Source organism: Eurosta solidaginis, chromosome 2, assembly GCF_040869045.1.
Source record: "Eurosta solidaginis isolate ZX-2024a chromosome 2, ASM4086904v1, whole genome shotgun sequence".
NCBI lineage: Eukaryota > Metazoa > Arthropoda > Insecta > Diptera > Tephritidae > Eurosta > Eurosta solidaginis.
Genome location: NC_090320.1, coordinates 1,825,126 through 1,847,818, shown reverse-complemented (window position 1 = coordinate 1,847,818; position 22,693 = coordinate 1,825,126). Strand labels below are relative to the sequence as shown.

Genomic DNA, 22,693 nt, shown 5'->3' with positions numbered 1-22,693 from the left:
TTTGCAAATTATTTAAGTAATCGAACAGCGATTAAACAGGTGATAGTGGCTGTTTACTATTGTGAACTTTTTTTTCAAACATTCGCCACTTGTATGAATTCACAATGATTAACATTATTCATTATTTTTAAAAAAATGGTTTAGATTCATTTGGAGAATTTAGTATAACATAATGCAGGTTACACGTTTAAATCCTTTCATTAAATTACATATAAGATTTCTTTTTATTTGTTGTGAAAAATTGATTTTATTCATGAGCTACATATATGGAGGAAAAATCGCAACACCCTCCACAAAACAAGCTGGGTACATATATATATATATATATATATATATGTATGCATATACGTAAATGTGTCTTTTTACGTATGAGTACGTACGTAAATTATATGTGTGTGGATTCGTGTTGCCTTGTATTCGAAAAAGAATGACGACGACCGACTAAAAAACGATGTTGGAATACGGCGACATAAAGTCGTATGATGTATTGGGTTTGAATAAGAGCGTACACAAATGGTGTAAAACGAGAGACAGAAGAAAGAAAATAGTGTAGGTAAGGTATATCGGAAATATAGAGTCAAAGAAGAATTGGTGTAGATTAAAATTCGGTTTGTAATATTAAAAACGAGAAGATCGCCAACAATTATTCAAATAAAACTTTAGCAGTTCAAATTTTTTTTATACTCTGATTTGAATTATAGCACTTTCATGAAATTTCAAATTTGAAGTATTGGAAATTTTCGCCACTACTATGTATTTACTTTTTTCTTTTTAAATATAACCATAGCACACATTCGCGATGAGTATGCGCTCGTTGGTTTCACTTGCTTATCTTTTTTTACATTTTCTCTTCCGAACTTAATATTTTTCTTCTTCGTGGCAATGATAGATTTTTTCAGCAAATTTTTTCTTAAGACGTTGTGCTTTAATGATTTTTTCATATTGGTATTTACACTATTTTTATATTCTCGATTACACAAAATACCGTAAGACATTATATACCATATGTAAGCACTAATGACCATTATTTAGCTACAACATATATATGTATTATGTATATATATATACATATATTCCGTTGTTACTTCATTCACTTCAAACAAGGAATAATTCAAAGAGGTTTGCATATAATAAATAGAACTTCTGTGATCAAGTTTTGTCAAGGTTCCAATATTTTTCACACTATAATCCTAATATTGAGAAACTATAGTGATGTATATGCTTTCAAGTAATCGCATAGTCCGCGAGTTTATAAATCGTCTCCAATCCGAATAAAACGAAACACAAATTCGAACTAAAAATGGTTGCAAAGAGCACAAAGCAGTGGAGCTCGGACACATACATGCATAAGTGTTTACACCAGCGCTGCACCCAAAAGCTGCTTGGTGTTTAGTGCGTTGGGTAGGTACCCCATGATCCAAAACAAAAAGATTTCTTTGATTTCAATGCACACCGAAAATATTGAAAGCGTAACGAGCTCAACCATTCGTAATTAAAGTAATAGTTTAGTTGAGGGGTTGATTGCTAATACGCGTCCAAAAATATCGAGAGAGTTGTCAGAAGACGCGCATTGACCTTTACAACAATAATCCGAAGGCGGAAAATAAAAATTTTAACTCGTTCAAAAGATAGTAACAAAAAACCGAAAAATGACTCCGGGTCCCTCCGAAACCGGGGGTCGGATCCATAGTATTTTTGCGCAGAAGACCTTTTTGCGTTGGCGGCCTTCGGCCGCGGTTATAAAAAATTACCCTGGCCGGTCCACCAATGGGGTGGCATCAAAATTGAATGCGTGCAAAATCCCTTTCTACACAAAATTTTGTTCAGTGCACAACAGTGAGCTGCAATTATTCATGTTTTAAGGTTATTAGTGGACTAACCAAAAAATTAGTATTAGTGCGTACACAAACAAAGAATATCAAGCACTTATATCCACTAAAACACATTTACATAATCATGCTTCGTAAAATGAATAACCGCTCATAAGCCACGAAGCAGTTCAGTACTCAATTGTCTTATTGAGCAAGAACGTCAACTGTGTTATACGAAAACACTAATTTGAATCAGTATGACTAACATTACAATAAAATGAATAGTCATATCAGTCTAGTGGTGGGTAATGACACTATTTTTTGAGTGTTAACACAGTAGCACAGGCACACTTTGCAGTGTTAACACATTGTGTTGACACAATTGTGTTATAACTGATTATCGAAAGTCGATATGAGTGTAGGCACAATATCAGAGCACAGTACTGTGTTACTTACCTTTAACGCCACGTTTGCCGCCATTTAGAAGAGTAAATCATGGCAACATTTATCTTCTTTCATACTCCAATTTTTCAAAGTCACATCATCTGATCAAGAGGATAGTAAGTGCCCCTGTGGACACCATTTAGAAGGTTAATCATGGCAATATTTATCTTATTTCATACTCCAATTTTTCAAAGTCATATCATCTGATCAAGAGGATAGTAAGTGCCCCTGTGGACACCATTTTTTTAAGAAAAAATCAAAATAAAATAAAAATTATGAGAGCGCAGTGATAATTTTAAAATCTTTTTAAATGTCATTATCCTCTCACCGATTTTATCTTGTAATATTTGTATCATGTGTATAAATAGGTTTTGAGTGAAGTGTTATTGGAAAGCAATACAATCAAGACACAAGAACAATGGACTATGTATGTATGTGCACTTACGATCTGAGTGTCATTCTGTGTGCTATAGAGTGTGTTACTGTGAGTGTGCCACTGTCTTATAAATTAATCGATAAGTGTGCGTGTGCGTGCCGCACATTACTGAGTGTTAACACAATAACACAGCACAGTGCTGTGTTACTCAGCCTTATATCAGTCTTCTGACGCTAGCAACACCAAAGAGGATAAAGCTGGAGACATTGGTGCTTTATCGGCAACCGTATCGGTAACCTTTTAATGCAATCGATTATTGGTGCCGCTAAGGTCGTAACCGTATGGTAGCCAACCAATTGGGTTTTGGTTTACCGTCGTAACGATAAACAGCTGATTACGTTAGGGATACGGATACAGCGATACGACATACGGCACCAATAACTCCGGCTTAAATATAATAAGAGCCGTCACTCGTTATTTTTTAGGCATTTACTCGATGTAAACTATGAGGTAGTCGCTACTTTTTTTTTGGGCGAGATGTTTATAAATGTCTTCTATACATTTTCATGGGGTATTTCTGTTTATTTGTATTTAATTAATTATTTAATTCTCTTTCCAAAAAACACGTTTGCATAAAGTGATAACACCGCATGGGTAAATGGAAGGCAATTCAAAAATGTCCCTCATAAAACAAAAGTAGCGACTACCTCACAGTTTACATCGAGTAAATGCCTAAAAAATAACGAGTGACGGCTCTTATTATATTTATCCTCTTTGGCAACACAACGATGTACAAGAAACTAAACTGAATACAGCGCTAAAGAAAAACCGATAATAAACGAAGTATACAGTGTATTACACACGAAACCAACATTCTACTGAGTTAAAGCGACTATGATTTCAGTTTATACTCCACAATGTCATATATGTATGGGACATATGTGTTGCGGGGCACTCGTATGTATTTTCTATTTTATGTGCTAGTCACTCATAGTATTTGTCTGTACTTGACTAAGTACACATTTAGACACAATTTTTTGGCTCATGGGTCATGACTAAGTGTACTAACTTTATTAGTACTCAAAGCAGACCTCTGGTGCACAACAACATTACAACAACCACATGAAAATTGCCAACTTCAACTGGAAATATCTCCGAACAGAGATAAAATTTTTATTTTCCGCCTTCGGATTATTGTTGTCGGGGTCTTTTGACACCTCTTTCGATATTTTTGGACGCGTACTAGCAGTCGACCCCTCAACTAGACTCTTACCGTAATTAATTTAAGATATAAGCAAATCTCTGATCGATTGATATGGAGCCTTTTACTTCTTACTATCTCTGCTGTTATGCTTTGCGTTAGGTGTTACTGTCAACTCTAAAACTCTTTGTTCGAAGGAATCAAACGAATCATTCTCGAAGTAGTTCGGCTAGTGCCAAAAAGTCTTCAATGATTTTTGAAAAGGTTTTACCTCTACAATAACAATAAGTTTACATTTCCACACTTTCCTCTTATCCACGTACCGATACAAAAAACGTTTAAGGTATTAAAATCTCTGACGGCTCTGTGCACCACTGATTTACGAGCTATATTTGTATAGCAACCCACCAAATGGATTATTCCTTATGTAAGGCTGATTTAATTTGTCAAAAGTCTTACAATATTAAAACCAAAATATATAATAGGGCATCAATATTACTTAATCCACGTCGTATTGTGCTGCAGTCTATGTCCGAGAGAAAATTTTTTTGCTATTTAAGAAGAACCTCATTATAAGACATTTAATGGAGTATCACTCGTCTTTTAATGCTCGGGCTGGAACGATATACTTAAGCAAATTATTGACCGAAGAAGAAGAGTGGTATTAAATCAGCAAATTCGAGAAACCACGCTCAAAGCCAAAAAGCGGTTACTGGACGTAGGAGCAACAAAAGGCTCATAACAAATTGAAAATATGAAACGCAATCCTGAAACAATGTAAAAGCTGTTTCATGGGTTTTAAAGCAGTGACAATAATTAAATTTTCGGGGCAAAAAACTCTATTCGACCTTCACACGTGCACAATCGGCTCTTTACATGTAGATCAGCGGTCCTCCTCGTCTTTATTCGACTTTAGTTGTCGCTGAAGAAGCAGAGTAGCAACATGGGATGAGGCTATTGTTTATTTACGCATTTGCAAAAAAATATTTTGCAAACAAATGTTCATGGTTTAATGTTAACAATTTATTTTGTTAAAATTTTTCCTTAGACTCAAGCAATAAAGTAGAATTTGTGTGGCATATTTAAGAATTAATTTTTGTGTGTTAACAAACATGCATGCATACGTCCTACCTCATTGATTTTTCATCAACAATTAAACCACTACCAATAACATTGTTTTTGTTTTACTCACACAGCCACAGTTTTCATTTTGAGGACCACTGATGTATACAGATATATAATGTACAATATATTATACAACCCGATTTTACGCCCCATTGTTGATTTATACAATACCACTAACACACACTCATTTTTGGTTTAACACACTAATACATTCTCATATTCAAAAATAAAATTTAAGGCGCGATAGCCTCCGAAGATTTTAGGCCGAGCTTTTCTTCCAATTTGCGTCGTGCTCCTTTTAATTTGTCGGACCGGACCTACTTGTTTTATGCCGACTCCGGTCGGCATCTGCAAGACTGATGAGTTTTCAACGAGAGCTTTTTACGGCAGAAATATACTCGGGAGTGTTTGCCAAACACTTCCGAGGGGCGACCCCGCTTAGAAAAATGTTCTTTTAATTGAAAAAACTTGTTTTTAAGATTTTGATATTGCTTTTCCCGGGGCGTGAGACCAGGATCGTCGGTGTGGTAGGCGAGCTCGGCACATGATTGCTGTAGCGACGGCATTTATGGCGCATTAGACTTTACATGATTAACCCCCTAAAAAAAATCGGTCATCGGTGCTAGCTGTGCTGCCAACGCGTTTTTTATTTATTATAATCGCTGACATAATTTTTTTATGGGATTTGATGGTATAATCTCGTGAGTATACAAGTTTTGAGCAATGCAAAATATTGGGGAAAAAATAATTCAGAGCAAGATTTTAGCAAATGGGGAGCAGATGAATCAATGAGGGAATAGAAATTAGTTTCCCGAATACAGTGAACGCGTAGGCGCTTTGTCGTAAGTCACGCGCTGTCTTGTGAAAACGAATGTAGGAGTTCATTTTAGGCTGAGTCGTGTCTGTACGAAATAAAAAAATACCGCGCCTAAAGGGCCCATTACTAATACTTAGCATAGACTTGACTTGAGAACTGTCACTTACAGTTCTGTTAAATGAACATTGCATGTTACTGATTATTCAAAACTTAGCAACACTTAACTTGACTTAGAAGTCTGTTGAATTTTGATTTTCTATGTAAGTTCATTTTGAGATGCCATTTGTTTGTTTCCATTTTATTTTGACATTTTGTCATACAAATATACATTTATTGATTATGATGCCAGATTGTATGCGCTAAGTGGAGTATAATCGTGGCTAAATTGCCAAGTTTACGCAAAGTCAAGTCTATGCTATCAGTAATGGGCCCTTAAAGCTTACATATGTTGAGAGGCTCTCGCAATTTTTTTGTTAGAATTGATATGTATGTCATTATATCGGGTCTTAGAAGGTCTATATTTCCTTCAAAGGTCTATTTGAGGTTTGCTCATCTAGTTCGTTTTTGTTTCTCTTATTGTAGAAATAAAAAGAATTTTGAGAATCTCTCATGTTGTTGTTGTAGCACCATAGGCTCCATTATGCGCGATCTTTTCCGACTTTTTTTTTTGCTTGCTTTATTTAATGAACCAAATATAAGTTCCGACGCAAACGGCCAACAAGCATGAAAAACCAGTTGTCCAAACAATTCCGTTCAATCATTGAACATTTCGACTCTTGACAACAGATAAAATTTCCGACAACACGCACACGCGCTCATTGCATTTGTTCTTTATAATGATGGTCAGCCAACAACTCTACTCAAAGAGCGTGTGCGCTTGATGTACTGGTATTTATTGCCGAGTGAATGGGAAACTTAACTGGTAGTCCCAAAATTGTTGCTGTTCTATTGAGAATAATGCCGGCAGTTGTTGTTTTTTAACACACACAGAAAGAGAATAAATGGAACTCACGAAAACCAAAGAATATAATAATGAATAGATATGTTTGAATAAAGATGTATCTCACAGATACGAGTAAGGTCTGATTTTACATTTCAATTTCTCATTTATTTATTAATGGCGGACTGAAGTAAAGAATAGCAAGAGTGACAAAATATAGCCATTACTAAATAATGCGCAAAAAGCAGTATGCAACGAAGAAAAAAGGTGCAAAAATAATCGAAAAAAGAAGTTTGTAAACAACATTAAACTTTATAAATATATGTATGTAGTTAGGGCAATTGCATTATATAACTCTACGTCGTACAGCATCGTTATCGAAGTATGTACATTGCTTTAGGTATTAAAATTGTATTTAAGGGCTAAATAGCACTGTGCGAACGCAATAATGATACAAGAAAACGCCAACACACCTCAACAAAATTTTAGTCATGCATGGCCGAATAGTAACATACGATCACGGTTTGAATACGATACGAATGAATATTACGTGATACGTCAGCCGTATTAAGTTGAAGGGATTATAGCCTACGATGGCGAAAAAAACTACTGCTACAACAACAACAACATAGCGAAAAAATCTCGATTTATTTTGAATGAGCTGTTCTTTTAAGTTTGTACCAAATTGACGTTGGAACATATTTTATGGTCATAATAGATACAAAAATGTCGACTTGGTTGTACAAATACCAAAAAATTATCAATTCAGCGATTACGATAAATTACTTGTTCACGTATGTCATCATCCCGAATACGAAACAATTAGTACGGTCACGTATGTTATAATCCATGGCGGAACGATACAAGGTGGCAGCATGGTGACATACCTACAAACATAAATAAAAATTCCATGTACTTTGTTTTTGTATCAAATCAAATAAAAAAGTTAAAATCAGCTGTCCCATGCTGACACCTTGTATCGTTCTGCCATGTTATAATCCGAAAACCATGTTTTTACGTGACGAGTTATACGACCACGGATGTAACGATTTCATAACAGTATCCCGTTTTTCAAGTTAGGCTATTTTCATCCGATATTTGATTTTCAAATCTGCATTGTTAATATTTTCATTCAACAGATTTATGACAAAGAATATTTTTGGAAAAGAGGAACAAACCCTTCCAGACACCACTTCCGCCCTACGATAGATGAGGGTAATTCTCTGGCTATAGAAAGCAAAGAAAAATTATGCAAAGAAATGAGTAAGTAAGTAAGGAATGTGTTCCTTAGAGTAAGATATCAAAATATAGCATATAATGGATGGCGTAGAAGGTTCAGCGTGGCCACATTAAACCGCTCCCGAGATGGGCGGTCTTGTACCTTAATGGCGCTTGTTACCGGAGCGTACCATCGCAATATCCGGCGAAGGAACATCAATATCTATAACAATCCACAAAACCTTCGGGGAGTGTCTTTACCGCTACAACAATTACATGATTTAGTACGTGCAAGTTAAGTGCAGTATCTGCGATGCTGCCGAAAACTAGCCTTGGAGAGACACATGCAATTGGGTGCAAAGTTCTATTGGCACATCTTCTACATTCGTTATTCAGTCGATGCACACTCGAAGGCATTTTACTTATAACTCACTTCGAGAAAAGGCTGGATATCGAATTTAGAAGAGTGTGCAGTAGATTTCAAAACTAAGAGCCTGAATCGCAAGCGACCGTCTTTTATCGAGCAAAATATCGACCTATTTCAAAGCTTATTATCGAGGACGGTCCTCCCCTCCCACCCGACCGTGATTTCACAAAGCCCTCTGAGTGAATTTCTGTCATGAAAAGCTTCTCAGCAAGAAGTCATCCACCTCAGCAGATACCGGAGTCGGTGTAAAACATGTCGGTCATAAAATTTATAGGAAACCACGAAATTGAAGAGGGGAGGGAAAATTAATATAGTTAATGAACGTGAAAATATGGATGTTGGTAATTAAATCAGGAATTCGAATGTGATAAAATTACTATTTTAGTGACGCGACTAATACTGTCTCATTTAAAATAACTTATGTTAATTAAAAAATTTAATCATAGCTGAGCGTGGGGCAGTTGAGGGCGAGCAGTTTAATGTAAGTTATAAGGGAGTAATTTGATGTGCTTGTACGCGTATGAGTCGTGGCACAGTGGATGACGTACCCGACTCAAACTTTGGGGTTGCGGGTTCAAAGCCCACTGCAACCAAGCATTTTTTAAATTTATTATTTTATGAATTATTAGTTTAGTGGACTGTATTTTATGTGCATATATTTTATGGTGTATTTAAAAACACGGGACGATGCAAAGCATCGGTACACCTTTATTTATTTAATTTGCGGCGAGCATAGGGAACTCTGAGGTTTCGCTCTAATGAGCCACCTCATCTTCTATTTGAAGACCCCTTTAAAAATGTGATATGGAGGCGAGCAGGGGGCTCTGAGGTTTTGGCATCCCATTTTCTACTAGAAAAACCTCTATTTATTTAATTTGGGGCGAGCATAGGGAACTCTGAGGTTTCGCTCTAATGAGCCACCTCAGCTTCTATTTGAAGACCCCTTTCAAAATGTGATTTGGAGGCGAGCACGGGGCTCTGAGGTATTGGCACCCCATTTTCTACTAGAAAAACCTCAATTTTAAATTAAAAACTAAAACTATGTCTTTAGAATATTTCATAAGCCGGATGAGAATTTGAGCGCTTATGAAACAAACGAAAGAAAAAAACTCATAGTTTAAGTCGCTTAAACAAATCATTTATTATTAAAAGGGCACGTTTCAAATATGTGATCGATGATTGGTGGTCAGCGTACTAAAAATTAGCCTTACGTACTGAAGTAATTTTTGGGCAGCTTTTGTATTACAAAATGTAGCATTATATCGAAAACTCCATTACTGACCGTGAAAAGACAGAACGAATAAAAATTGGGGTCACGCCTTGAAATATGCAACATATATAATAACTAGCCTTTACCCGCGGCCCCGTCCGCAAGGAGAAAATAAAATATATGTGCTATTCACGTTAGCCTGCTTATCAAGTTGTCTGTTTAAAAATTTTTTCTGTCAATGTATTTTATTTTTTAATACAGTAAAAAAAAAGAACTAACTGAGCTGATGGGCACGCTTACATGAATAGTACAATACACATTTTTCGAATTAAAAAAAAGACATTTTGTTTCTAAGTTAAATTAATTGATATGACAGGGGTGAAAGAATTACTACTCATAGAACAAAGGAGTGAAACTACAATTAGCTAAAACCAAAAAGAAGTTTTTAAATGAAAGCAGTGTTGCTTTTTCGGGTATTTAGTTGGTTAAAATATTACAAAGATTTTAATTATAGTTATAATAGTTCGTTACAGGATTCATTTAAAAATAGAACGAAAAAGCTGTGATATATTAAAGATAAAACATACCGAATTTTAATTACGAATAATTTGCCGTAAATCCACGGCCATGTGTGCTGAATTACCGGTTTCGAAGAGACCTAAAATGATCCCGGGAGTGTCCCTAAATGACACCAAATAGTGACGAAATGATGCCGACGGGATCCTGGACAAATCTCGAAAACTATCCAGAAATAATGCCGGAAGGGTCCCAAAATAATCCCGAAGTAGTCACGAAAAGTCCCGAAATGACCCTGACGGGATCCCGGACGGGATCCCGAAAACCATCCAGATTTGATTCCTGAACGGTCCGCAAATGATCCCGATATAGTCCGAAAAAGTCCCGAAAAAACTCTGACGGGATCCCGGACAAATCCCGAAAATCGCCCAGAAATTATCCCGGAGGAGTCCCAAAATGATTCCGAAATAGTAGTCACGAAAAAGGCCCGAAATGACCCTGACGGGATCCCGAAAACCATCCAGAAATGACTCTGGAGGGATCCGAAAATGATCCCGGAAAAGTCCACAAACCATCCAGAATTGATCTCTGAAGGTTCCGCAAATGATCCCGAAATAGTCCCGAAAGTCACGAAAAACTCAGACCCATCCCGAAAATCATGAAGAAATTATCCTGGAAGGGTACCGAAATTACCCCGAAATAACTCCGACGGGATCCCGGACAGATCCCGAAAATCATCCAGAACTGAGCTCTGAAACGTCCGCAAATAATCCAGAAATAGTCCGGAAAAAGTCCCGAAAAAACTCCGTCGGGATCCCGGACAGATCCCGAAAATCACCCAGAAATTATGCCGGAGGGGTCCCAAAATGATTCCGAAATAGTCCCGAAAAAGTCCCGAAATGACCTTGAGGGGATCCCAGACCGATACCGAAAACCATCCAGAATTGATCTCTAAAGGGTCCGCAATTTATCCCAGATAAAGTCGCGAAAAAACTACGAAGGGATCCCGAACAGATCCCGAAAATCATAGGGAAATTATCCCGGAAGGGTCCCAAAATGATCCCGAAATAGTCCCGAAAAGGCGCGAAATAACCCTGACGGGATCCCGGACGGATCCCGAAAACCACCCAGAAATGATCTTTAAGGGAAACTGACCCCGAAATAGTCGTGAAAAAGTCCCGAAATTACCCCGACGGGATCCCGAAAACCATCCAGAAATTATCCCTGAAGGATCCCCAAATGATCCAAGAACAGTCTCGAAATTCCCTGACATTTTCCCGAAAAAGTAAAAAAATAAACCCGACGGGATCTCGGACGGATCCCGGACCATCCAGAAATGATGCCGGTTGGTACCCCAAAAGGATCCCGGATGGATCCCGAAAACCATCTAGAAATGATGCCGGAAGAGACCCCAAATGATCCCGCAAAGGTCCCAAAATGACCCCGACAGGATCCCGGACGGATCCCGTAAACCATCCAGAAATGATGCCGGAAGAGACCCCAAATGATCTCGCAAAAGTCCCAAAATGACCCCGACAGGATCCCGGACGGATCCCGTAAACCATCCAGAAATGATGTCGGAAGAGACCCCAAATGATCCCGCAAAAGGCCCAAAATGACCCCGACAGGATCCCGGACGGATCCCGAAAACCATCCAGAAATGATGCCGGAGGAGACCCCAAATGATCCCGCTAAAGTCCCAAAATGACCCCGACAGGATCCCGGACGGATCCCGTAAACCATCCAGAAATGATGCCGGAAGAGACCCCAAATGATCTCGCAAAAGTCCCAAAATAACCCCGACAGGATCCCGGACGGATCCCGTAAACCATCCAGAAATGATGTCGGAAGAGACCCCAAATGATCACGCAAAAGGCCCAAAGTGACCCCGACAGGATCCCGGACGGATCCCGAAAACCATACAGAAATGATGCCGGAAGAGACCCCAAATGATCCCGCAAAAGTCTCAAAATGACCCCGACAGGATCCCGGACGGATCCTGTAAACCATCCAGAAATGATGCCGGAAGAGACCCCAAATGATCCCGCAAAAGTCCCAAAATGACCCCGACAGGATTCCGGACGGATCCCGAAAACCATCCAGAAATGATGCCGGAAGAGACCCCAAATGATCCCGCAAAAGTCCCAAAATGACCCCGACAGGATCCCGGACGGATCCCGAAAACCATCCAGAAATGATGCCGGAATGGACCCCAAATGGTCCCGAAATGACACCGACGGGATCCCGGACGGATACCGAAAACCATCCAGAAATGATGCCGGCAGGTACCCCAAATTATCCCGAAATAGTCCCGAAAGGACCCTGACGGGATCACGGACGGATTCCGAAAACCATCCAGAAATGATGCCGATAAGGTCCCCAAATGATCCTGTATTAGTCGAGAAAAAATTCCGAAATGACTCCGACGGGATCCCGGACGGATCCCGAAAACCATCTAGAATTGATACCGGAAGGTACCCCAAATGATGCCGAAATAGTCCCGAAATGACATCGACGGGATCCCGGACGGATCCCGAAAACCATCCAGAAATGATGCCGGAGGAGACCCCAAATGATCCCGCTAAAGACCCAAAATGACCCCGACAGGGTCCTTGACGGATCCCGTAAACCATCCAGAAATGATGCTGGAAGAGACCCCAAATGATCCCGCAAAAGTCCCAAAATGACCCCGACAGGATCCCGGACGGATCCCGTAAACCATCCAGAAATGATGTCGGAAGAGACCCCAAATGATCCCGCAAAAGTCCCAAAATGACCCCGACAGGATCCCGGACGGATCCCGAAAACCATCCAGAAATGATGCCGGGAGAGACCCCAAATGATCCCGCATAAGTCCCAAAATGACCCCGACAGGATCCCGGACGGATCCCGTAAACCATCCAGAAATGATGCCGGAGGAGACCCCAAATGATCCCGCTAAAGTCCCAAAATGACCCCGACAGGGTCCCGGACGGATCCCGTAAACCATCCAGAAATGATGCCGGAAGAGACCCCAAATGATCCCGCAAAAGTCCCAAAATGACCCCGACAGGATCCCGGACGGATCCCGTAAACCATCCAGAAATTATGCCGGAAGAGACTCCAAATGATCCCGCAAAAGTCCCAAAATGACCGCGACAGGATCCCGGACGGATCCCGTAAACCATCCAGAAATGATGCCGGAAGAGACCCCAAATGATCCCGCAAAAGTCCCAAAATGACCCCGACAGGATCCCGGACGGATCCCGTAAACCATACAGAAATGATGCCGGAGGAGACCCCAAATGATCCCGCAAAAGTCTCAAAATGACCCCGACAGGATCCCGGACGGATCCCGAAAACCATCCAGAAATGATGCTGGAAGAGACCCCAAATGATCCCGCAAAAGTCCCAAAATGACCCCGACAGGATCCCGGACGGATCCCGTAAACCATCCAGAAATGATGCCGGAAGAGACCCCAAATGATCCCGCAAAAGTCCCAAAATGACGCCGACGGGATCCCGGACGGTTCCCGTAAACCATCCAGAAATGATGGCGGAGGAGACCCCAAATGATCCCGCAAAAGTCTCAAAATGACCCCAACAGGATCCCGGACGGATCCCGAAAACCATCCAGAAATGATGCTGGAAGAGACCCCAAATGATCCCGCAAAAGTCCCAAAATGACCCCGACAGGATCCCGGACGGATCCCGTAAACCATCCAGAAATGATGCCGGAAGAGACCCCAAATGATCCCGCAAAAGTCCCAAAATGACCCCGACAGGTTCCCGGACGGATCCGGTAAACCATCCAGAAATGATGCCGGAGGAGACCCCAAATGATCCCGCAAAAGTCTCAAAATGACCCCGACAGGATCCCGGACGGATCCCGAAAACCATCCAGAAATGATGCTGGAAGAGACCCCAAATGATCCCGCAAAAGTCCCAAAATGACCCCGAGACGATCAAGGACGGATCCCATAAACCATCCAGAAATAATGTCGGAAGAGACCCCAAATGATCCCGCAAAAGTCCCAAAATGACGCCGACGGGATCCCGGACGGATCCCGTAAACCATCCAGAAATGATGGCGGAAGAGACCCCAAATGATCCCGCAAAAGTCCCAAAATGACGCCGACGGGATCCCGGACGGATCCCTAAAACCATCCAGGAATGATTACGGAAAGGACCCAAACTGACCCCGAAAAAGTCCCGTAATGATTCCGGAAACCATCAAGAATTTATCTCTCAAAGGTACGCAAATAATCCCGAAAGTACTCCGACGGGATCCCGGACGGATCGCGAAAACCATCCAGAAATGATGCCGGAAGGGTCCCCAAATGATCGCGAAATAGTCCCGAAATGATTCCGGAATAGTCCCGAAAATGTCCCAAAATAACCCCGACGGGATCCCGGACGGATCCCGAAAACTATACAGAAATGATCCCGGAAGGGTCCCAAAATGATCCCGAAATAGTCCCGAAAAAGTCCCGAAATTACCCCGGCGTAATCCCGGACCGATCCCGAAAACCATCCAGAAATGATCCCGGAGGGTCTCGATATGACCCTTACGGGATTACAAATAAGGTGAAGCTAATTATAAAACCATGTTAATAAGGCAGCAGGCGCATTGGAGTGAATAAAAAGTTACATAGAAACATACAGGTAAAGCTAATAAAAGCGTGCTAGTAAAAACAATTGATGAAGGGCGGATGGCGGGAGTAGAGGAGAGGACCACTGATCGTTCCTCCAAAATTGTCTAGATCTCGTTCTGTATGTACCAGATACCAAAAACTATTGATTTAGGAGAAAATTTATATTGATTTATAACAATTTATAGATTTTACACCAGAGGGGCGATAAAGGGGGCGCGGGGGCGGGCGGAGGGTGTCACTGCTTACTTTGTAAGCCCTCGACATATTTGACCACTTGAGTCTGTGATATTGGTGAAGGCCAGTATACATAAAGTTATGTGTAAAAATTATTGAAAAATAATTTCTCGAAGGGGTCGTGGGACCCCCACCCCTCTTTCCATGTTCGAAAAAAATTTCGCTAGTAGACTACTGTCTGTGTCCCAAATTTCATCAAAATCCGTATAGCCATTCTAGCGTGATTCAGTCGAAAAGACGAAAAAATATAATAATTAAATTATAACTGTTCATAGGGGGCGGGGACCACGCCCCTTTTCAAAAATATATAGTTAGTAGATCCTTCTAGACTATTGGCTATATGTGTGCAAAATTTTGTCCAAATCGGTCCAGCCGTTCTTGCATGATTGAGTCACAAAGACAAACGTCTGGACAAACATCCAAACATCCAAACATCCAAACATCTTCACATCCTTTGCCATTTATAATATATATTAGATTATCTTTGTTGTTGTTGTTGTTATTTTATTTTTTTACAGATGTATATTACTGATAAAAATACATCAAACTAACATACCAACAATAATGATTTGCCCAGAATACTTCAAATAAAAAACTTTAAAAAATCGTTGCACATTTCAAGGCGAAATTTTTTCTCTTTTGTTTTAAATTAAAAAAAAAAAATAAAGTAATTAAAAATAATGAAATAATTGAAATTAATCAGAATAAATTTAATCAAACAGTTTTTAAATAAAACAAAATTATTTATTCATTATTTCCAATTATAAAAAATTAAAAAGAAGAATTTCCAAGTAAATATTAAATTGCTGAAACTAAATTCACTATGCACGTACCTATATACTTGTATTTATAATAATAAATAATACTCAATTAACGTTGGAAAATGCATTTATATGTTATGCAAAAAATAGAAACTACTAAAATCGCTTAGTTTTCTAATTTCTCATAAAATTTTAGCAGAAATCAAATTCGCAAGTAATTATTTGGCTTTGAATATGTAATTTTATAGATTATTTATTTTATTGTTTGACAGGGTGAAACGAAAAACAACTTCTTTTAATAGCTTCCACCAGTAGTAACAAAAACTAGATTCATTGCGGGCATTGCATAGTGACGGGTGGGACATTTAGATTTGACTTCGATTCAAACTTTGAGTAATTTCTCTTTAACTAGCAAATATGTATATAAGTTTTGAAATTTTATCCCTCGAAGGCGAATAATCATTTGATACGAAGCTTACGAAACATAAAACTGCCATATGTAATTTACACGTAAAATTGGCATTGGTGGGACCAGAACATCACACGCCTATGTAAGTGGATGACTTCGCTTTCCACTTTCAGACAAACTACAACATTCTCATCAATATTGGCTGTACAATTTGTTTTAATAAGAAACTAAGATCCATCATTCCTAAAACAGTCTCAAAATGATTCTGGCACTGTTCCAAAGTGGTCCATAAATAATCCCGAAGTGATACTGAAACTTTCTTAATATTATTCCGAATTGGTCCCGAAATGGTCTCCAAATGAATCCAAAGATAGTCCCAAAGTGTTCTCGAAATGATGCTTAAACTGTTAAACAATTGTCCCATAGCTTAATATTAGTTGAAATTCTCCTTAATGAACTTGGGGTGGGGAGGGAGGGAATGGCCTGAAGGTTTAATGTGGCCACATAAATCGTTCCCGAGATAGTCGGGCTAGCACCTTAATGGTGCTATGGTACCGGAGCGTACCGGATCTGTATCCGGCAAAGGACCATCACATCGATAACACTCCCCAAAGCCTTCGGGGAGCAACCTTATCGCTACAACAACAATAACCCACCCATCTCCCTACTAAAACACAAACGCATAAGATGTCCACCTTATTGAATGATCTGACACGGCTTCTTCTTATGAAATAAACGATGAGTCCTTGTTTTATTGTCATTTTGTCCTTGTTTTAAGGGGTGAAAAAGCTAACTACCGTTTTTAATGCTTTTTTTATTTTTACCGCATTTTTACGGATATGTTTATAAGATTCACTTTTATTCACTCTTAAAATAAATACGTTTTTCTCGGCGGCCTTTTATATGAGATATATTATAAATTCATACAATTCCATTTAGATATCTCAAAAATGGGGTTTCCGTTCACGCACACAGACGGCCGAAATGGGTAAATCAACTCAGCTCGCCATACTGATCATTTCGGTATACTTGTGGTTGGGGCTATCCTTTAATTTTACAGGACTTGTATTTTATTTTGATATAATCTTGGCCACCGTGGTGTGATGGTAGCGTGCTCCGCCTACCACACCGTGTGCCCTGGGTTCACACCCCGGGCAAAGCAACATCAAAATTTTAGAAATAAGGTTTTTCAATTAGAATAAAATTTTTCTAAGCGGGGTCGCCCCTCGGCGCTGTTTGGCAAGCGCTGCGGGTGTATTTCTGCCATGAAAAGCTCTCAGTGAAAACTCATCTGCTTTGCAGATGCCGTTCGGAATCGGCATAAAAGATGTAGGTCCCGTCCGGCCAATTTGTAGGGAAAATCAAGAGGAGCACCACGCAAATTGGAAGAGAAGCTCGGCCTTAGATCTCTTCGGAGGTTATCGCACCTTACATTTATTTATTTATTTATTTATTTACTTGTGTTAAATATACTTTATTACTTTACAATTCTTTTGTTATAAATAAATGTTGGATATAATTTTAAAACGAAAACTTTTGATATTTTAAAAACTATCTTTCAAATAAAGAAATGAGTATTTTAAAATAAGTGAATATGTTATTAAATAAAAGTATCATTGATACTATACATTTACAGTGAAAGAAGGAGCAGCAAGCATACATTAATCATAAAAACTTAAACGAATGTTTAAAAAATCCTTGCCGTACTAGAATTGGTTAGTAGCTCTTCCAGATATTTTATGGAAGATTGTTCCTTCAGTGCAACAAATTATTTCTTTCTTTTATGGAGACATATATATGTACATATATTCCTACATATATACGGTAAAGCATTAACAATTCTTGGTTATATGAGCGAGCTACATACGTACATATACATATATATGCCCAAAACTTAATAAACAGACGACATAAATATAGAATTTTGAAAAAGCTTAACATAGAGAAAGTAGTTTACATGATGGAAAACGTCCACGGGAGACCCAAGTCACCCTGGTCCACCTTCCATGCGATGTTTCCCCAAATGACACCAACCATATTTTCAATTGTAATGTGGAACCTACGACTCTAACACCAATCTCCCTATGGTCCGCCCCTGTCGAAACTGCTTGCCAACCGTTAGAGGACTTTGATGACAATATGTGCGTGGTCGTGCGCGTTGCAAGGGGCAATGCACAACACCATGGAAAACGTCTTAAAATGACACAGCTTCGAAGTACTGTCATAGAAGCAAAAACTATTAGCGTCTTTTTTTATTTCAGGCACAATCATACTGCCAAACAATTACCCTACTCAACTTAAATGTGAGGAGTTTCCTATGGGGCATGCACGGACATAGGTATGTTCTTGCTCACGGATAACTAGCTCTGAAATTTTCTTTAAAGTATTGAATACTTAATGGTCTTGGACAACCCAATCCCTATTTCAAAGTTCCACCCATACGAAGTAACGGGTAATAGCTACACATGTACGTTCTTTTTTAGCTTTTCGGCAAGTCAGCCAAGGGCAAACCTTTTCTAAAAAATAATAATTTATGGTGACTTTCTTGAAATTCGGTACCGGGGTACCACTTTGACCAAGTTTTCATTCCGAACAGTGAACCAGGGGCCGACCTATTTCGTTCCCAAAATGGTGGGGCTTGGTACCGGAACATACCGGATCTGCATCAGGCAAAGGACCATCAATTTCGATAACACTCCCCAAGGCTTTCGGGAAGTGTCCCTACCGCAACAACAACAGCAACAGAATCCCTTAAACCCTACGAAAAAGTTTTTTATCGTAGTGTTCGGTACAGCGGACTGGTTTTTTACAACAAACTACATATATACAAATGTGTAACTTTTTTCTACCAACTTGATATGACCTCTAAACTACTATTTTCACTGAACCGGTACAAATATATGAATAAATTTCATGCACCAATGAGTTAATACGTTTTTAACACTCATTTTGACGGATACCTGTATTGTCCTATTGAGTACCTATGGTTTTGGCTGGACCCCAAAGAAAATTTAACATCAATTTATGGAAACTGCACTCTATTTTTTTTAATAAAATCAATTTATCGAAACTGCACTCTACTTATTTTTTTAATAACATCTTGAAAACTTTAATAAGGCATTCTATTAATAAAATAAAATATTTAAATTAAAATTAATTTGTTTTTGTGCACTTAAAACAATAGCATTTTGAGTGTTGCTGACAAACAGATTCTTCACACTCCTCGCAAAAGAATCTTGTTTTTCTACTCAGAGGAAATAACTGCCCTATTCTTGTGTTTTTTCATTTCGGGTGGGATGCATGGTTTATTGCTTAGGTTCCAATGTAGGACAGCTCGAAGCTCATTAGACGCTTACATCAAATAAAACTAGAAAAGAAGTTATCGGCAACTACTGTGCACCCCAAGTTTGCATATTTTTAACCAAAACGTATCCGTTCATTTTCTCCTTGGTTTTTTGCTCTCTCTTCATTGGCTACTTCTCCAGTATAAATATCTCCAATCAAAGGATAATAAGTTCTTGCGTCACATGCCCACAATAGCAATAACCAGATTGAAAAACAACAAGGCCGTGGGCGCTGATGGATTGCCTGCGGAGCTATTCAAGTACGGCGGCGAGGAGTTGGTAAGGCGCATACAGCAGCTTCTTAGCAAAATATGGGCGGACGAGTGTATGCCCGACGGTTTGGAATCTAAGTGTTCTTTGCCCAGTCCACAAGAAGGGGGATACTGCAAAATGCACCAACTATCGTGGAATCAGCCTTCTTAATATCGCATATAAGGTACTTTCAAGTGTATTGTGCGAAAGATTGAAGCCCACCGTGAACCGGCTGAGTGGACCTTATCAGTGCGGCTTCAGTAAATCTACCATCGACCAGATTTTCACAATGCGCCAAATCTTGGAAAAAACCCGTGAAAAGAGAATCGACACACATCACCTCTTCGTCGACTTTAAAGCCGCCTTCGACAGCACGAAAAGGAGCTGCCTATATGCCGCTATGTCTGAATTTGGTTTCCCCGCAAAACTTATACGGCTGTGCAAAATGACGTTGAGCAACACCATCAGCTCAGTCAGAATTGGGAAGGACCTCTCCGAGCCGTTCGAAACTAAACGAGGTTTCAGACAGGGTGACCCGCTATCGTGCGATTTCTTTAATTTGATGCTGGAGAAAATTATACTAGCTGCAGAACTTAACCGCACTGGAACAATATACTATAAAAGCGTGCAATTACTGGCATATGCTGATGACATTGATATCATCGGCCTAAACACCCGCGCTGTTAGTTCTGCTTACTCCAAACTGGAAAAAGAAGCGGTAAAGATGGATTTGATGGTGAATGAGGACAAAACGAAGTACCTGCTGTCATCGAGCAAAGAGTCAGCGCATACGCGCCTTGGCAACCACGCTACTGTTGGCAGCCATAATAAGGTTTTTATCAGGAAAGGTATATTTTTCGAGTTTGGTGATAAGGGATAATGTGTAGAAAAAACAAATTAGACTTTAAGATAAAAAAAATTGAGGAGAGATTTTACCATAATAAATGCGAACGGACGTGTATTTGGAGCTCGTAAATAGAATAAACATTATTAAGTCTGTGTGCTTTGATAAACACTAAAAATTGGTGAAACTAGCAAAGTACTTAGTGACAGGTGATGTACCAGCATTAATAAAGTCCCTGTGAGATTCAATTATATTTAATTTAAATAAAAAGGTGAAAATATATTTTGCTTGTGCAGTTTTGTGTAACTGTTAAGCAGAAAATGGAAGTGTGCGGGAAATGTTGCAAAAAAATAAGAGGGGAAACAGGTGTAAGATGTGAGGGTGTGTGTGGTAAGGTTTACCATAAAAACATTGCGTGTGCATCTATCGATGATTATGGCCTTAATTGTTTGCAAGGTTGTAAACTTTTAAGATTTATTTGTGATGATTGCATGACTTATGTTTCCAATGTTGATGAGGCTTTAAGGAAAATCTTGGCTATTTCAGAGGTAAACAAAGTAAATTTGAAAGAGCAAAAAAGCGAAATTGAAAAAATGTTGAGTGAGCATAAAAAGGAAATAAGCGCTTTCATAACTCACAACGAAAGAGAGATGATAGTAGAAAAAATCTATAAGGTGAACTCAGAAAAAACTAGAGTTAATGAAAAAAATAGAATGCTTGTGCTTAGAAAATAAGGATAAACTAAGTAAAGTTAGTATACCGAATGAGGCGTTCACTAAGCAAAAGGATGAAATTATTATAGAAGTTAAAAAGGTTGCTAATATCCCTAATGAGGCATTTAATAAACAGAAATAGGAAATTATAAGAGGTTAAGAAGGCTGCAAATCAGAATAAAGGTTTTGACGGTGGAAATGTTTCTACATATGCCACTGTTACAAAAGGCATCCCTCCAATTGTTATTAAGCCCAAAGTGAAACAAGCCATTGAGAAAACAAAAACTGTTTTAAACAAAATAGATCTATCCCATTTAAATATAGGAAGGGTACAAAACAAAAATAATGGCACGATAATTATAAGCGCTAATACAGCAGGCGACAAGGACAAAATTAAAGATACGCTAACAGAAAAGTTGGATAAAAATGTGTATAATATAGCTGAGCCAAAAGTGTATTTTCCTAGAGTTGTGGTAGCTAATATTAGTGCAGAGCATACCGAGAGCGAAATAGTTAGCCGGATCCTTGCGCAGAATCATACACTGAGGGAAGCTTAAATGAAATGTATTACAATTAAACGCGCTAAAAAAGAAAATATAGGACAACATATTAATGCAGTTATAGAAATAGAGCATAAATATTATGAGGCCATCCTGAGACATAAGAAAATTAATGTTGGATGGGATCGCTGCCCAGTTTATGACGGTCAAACTGTAAAAAGGTACTACAAATGTTTAGGGTTTAACCACATAAATGCCAATTGCACTCTGAAACAGAGATGTTGTAAATGTCTGGGAGAACATGGGGCAGAAAACTGCAAGGAGAGCATGCCCATTAATAAATGTGGTAATTGCGTAGATGCCAATAATCAGTTAGGTTTTAAGCTCAATATAGACCATAACATAATGAGCCATGACTGCCCAGTTTATCAAAGGAAGCTTAAACTGGATAAACAACGAGTTGGTTTTTAGCAACCAAGGCGTACAGGCCCAGTAGTAAATGTTTTTGATTTGAAATGTGTCTACTTGAATATTTGTAGTTTGTTAGCAAATAAAGCAGAGCTCGAAAAAATGATAGAAGAAGTGGATCCGGACATTGTTTTATGCTCAGAAACATGTATAACTTCAGATATTCTTCATTCTGAAATTAATATTGCACCGTATACATTAATTCGCTGCGACTCTCATAGTAGACATACGGGAGGGGTGGTTTTATTACTGAAAAAGGAAATAAAGTACAAAGTCAGGTTTAATCGATCAATTGATAGAAATGTATGGTGTGCTATAGTAAAATTAAAGCAAGTGGTCATTAAGTTGGCATTCCCCAAGTTCTAGTGACAGTGAATTTTTAAATCACGTAGAGAGCATTTTATCAGAAGTATTAGAAGCAGGTACGAATTCCCTTTTAGTTGGAGATT

At 38.9% G+C, this 22,693-nt stretch overlaps 1 protein-coding gene across 8 annotated transcripts in view; it reads right to left on the bottom strand.

Annotated features, from left to right (window-relative positions):
* The window catches only part of tai (taiman), a 101,322-nt gene that overhangs the window by 68,443 nt on the left and 10,186 nt on the right, over positions 1-22,693 (bottom strand). For 4 of the 8 annotated variants that reach the window (XM_067763999.1, XM_067764006.1, XM_067764007.1 and 1 more), the window contains exon 1: positions 762-1,266. The exons of 2 other annotated variants lie outside the window; for them this stretch is intronic. The gene's annotated coding sequence lies outside the window, so the exon portion shown is untranslated. Of the gene's footprint in view, positions 1-761; positions 1,267-22,693 lie in introns of those variants that run through there. 2 more of the 8 variants (XM_067764000.1, XM_067764001.1) reach the window with 2 other exon arrangements.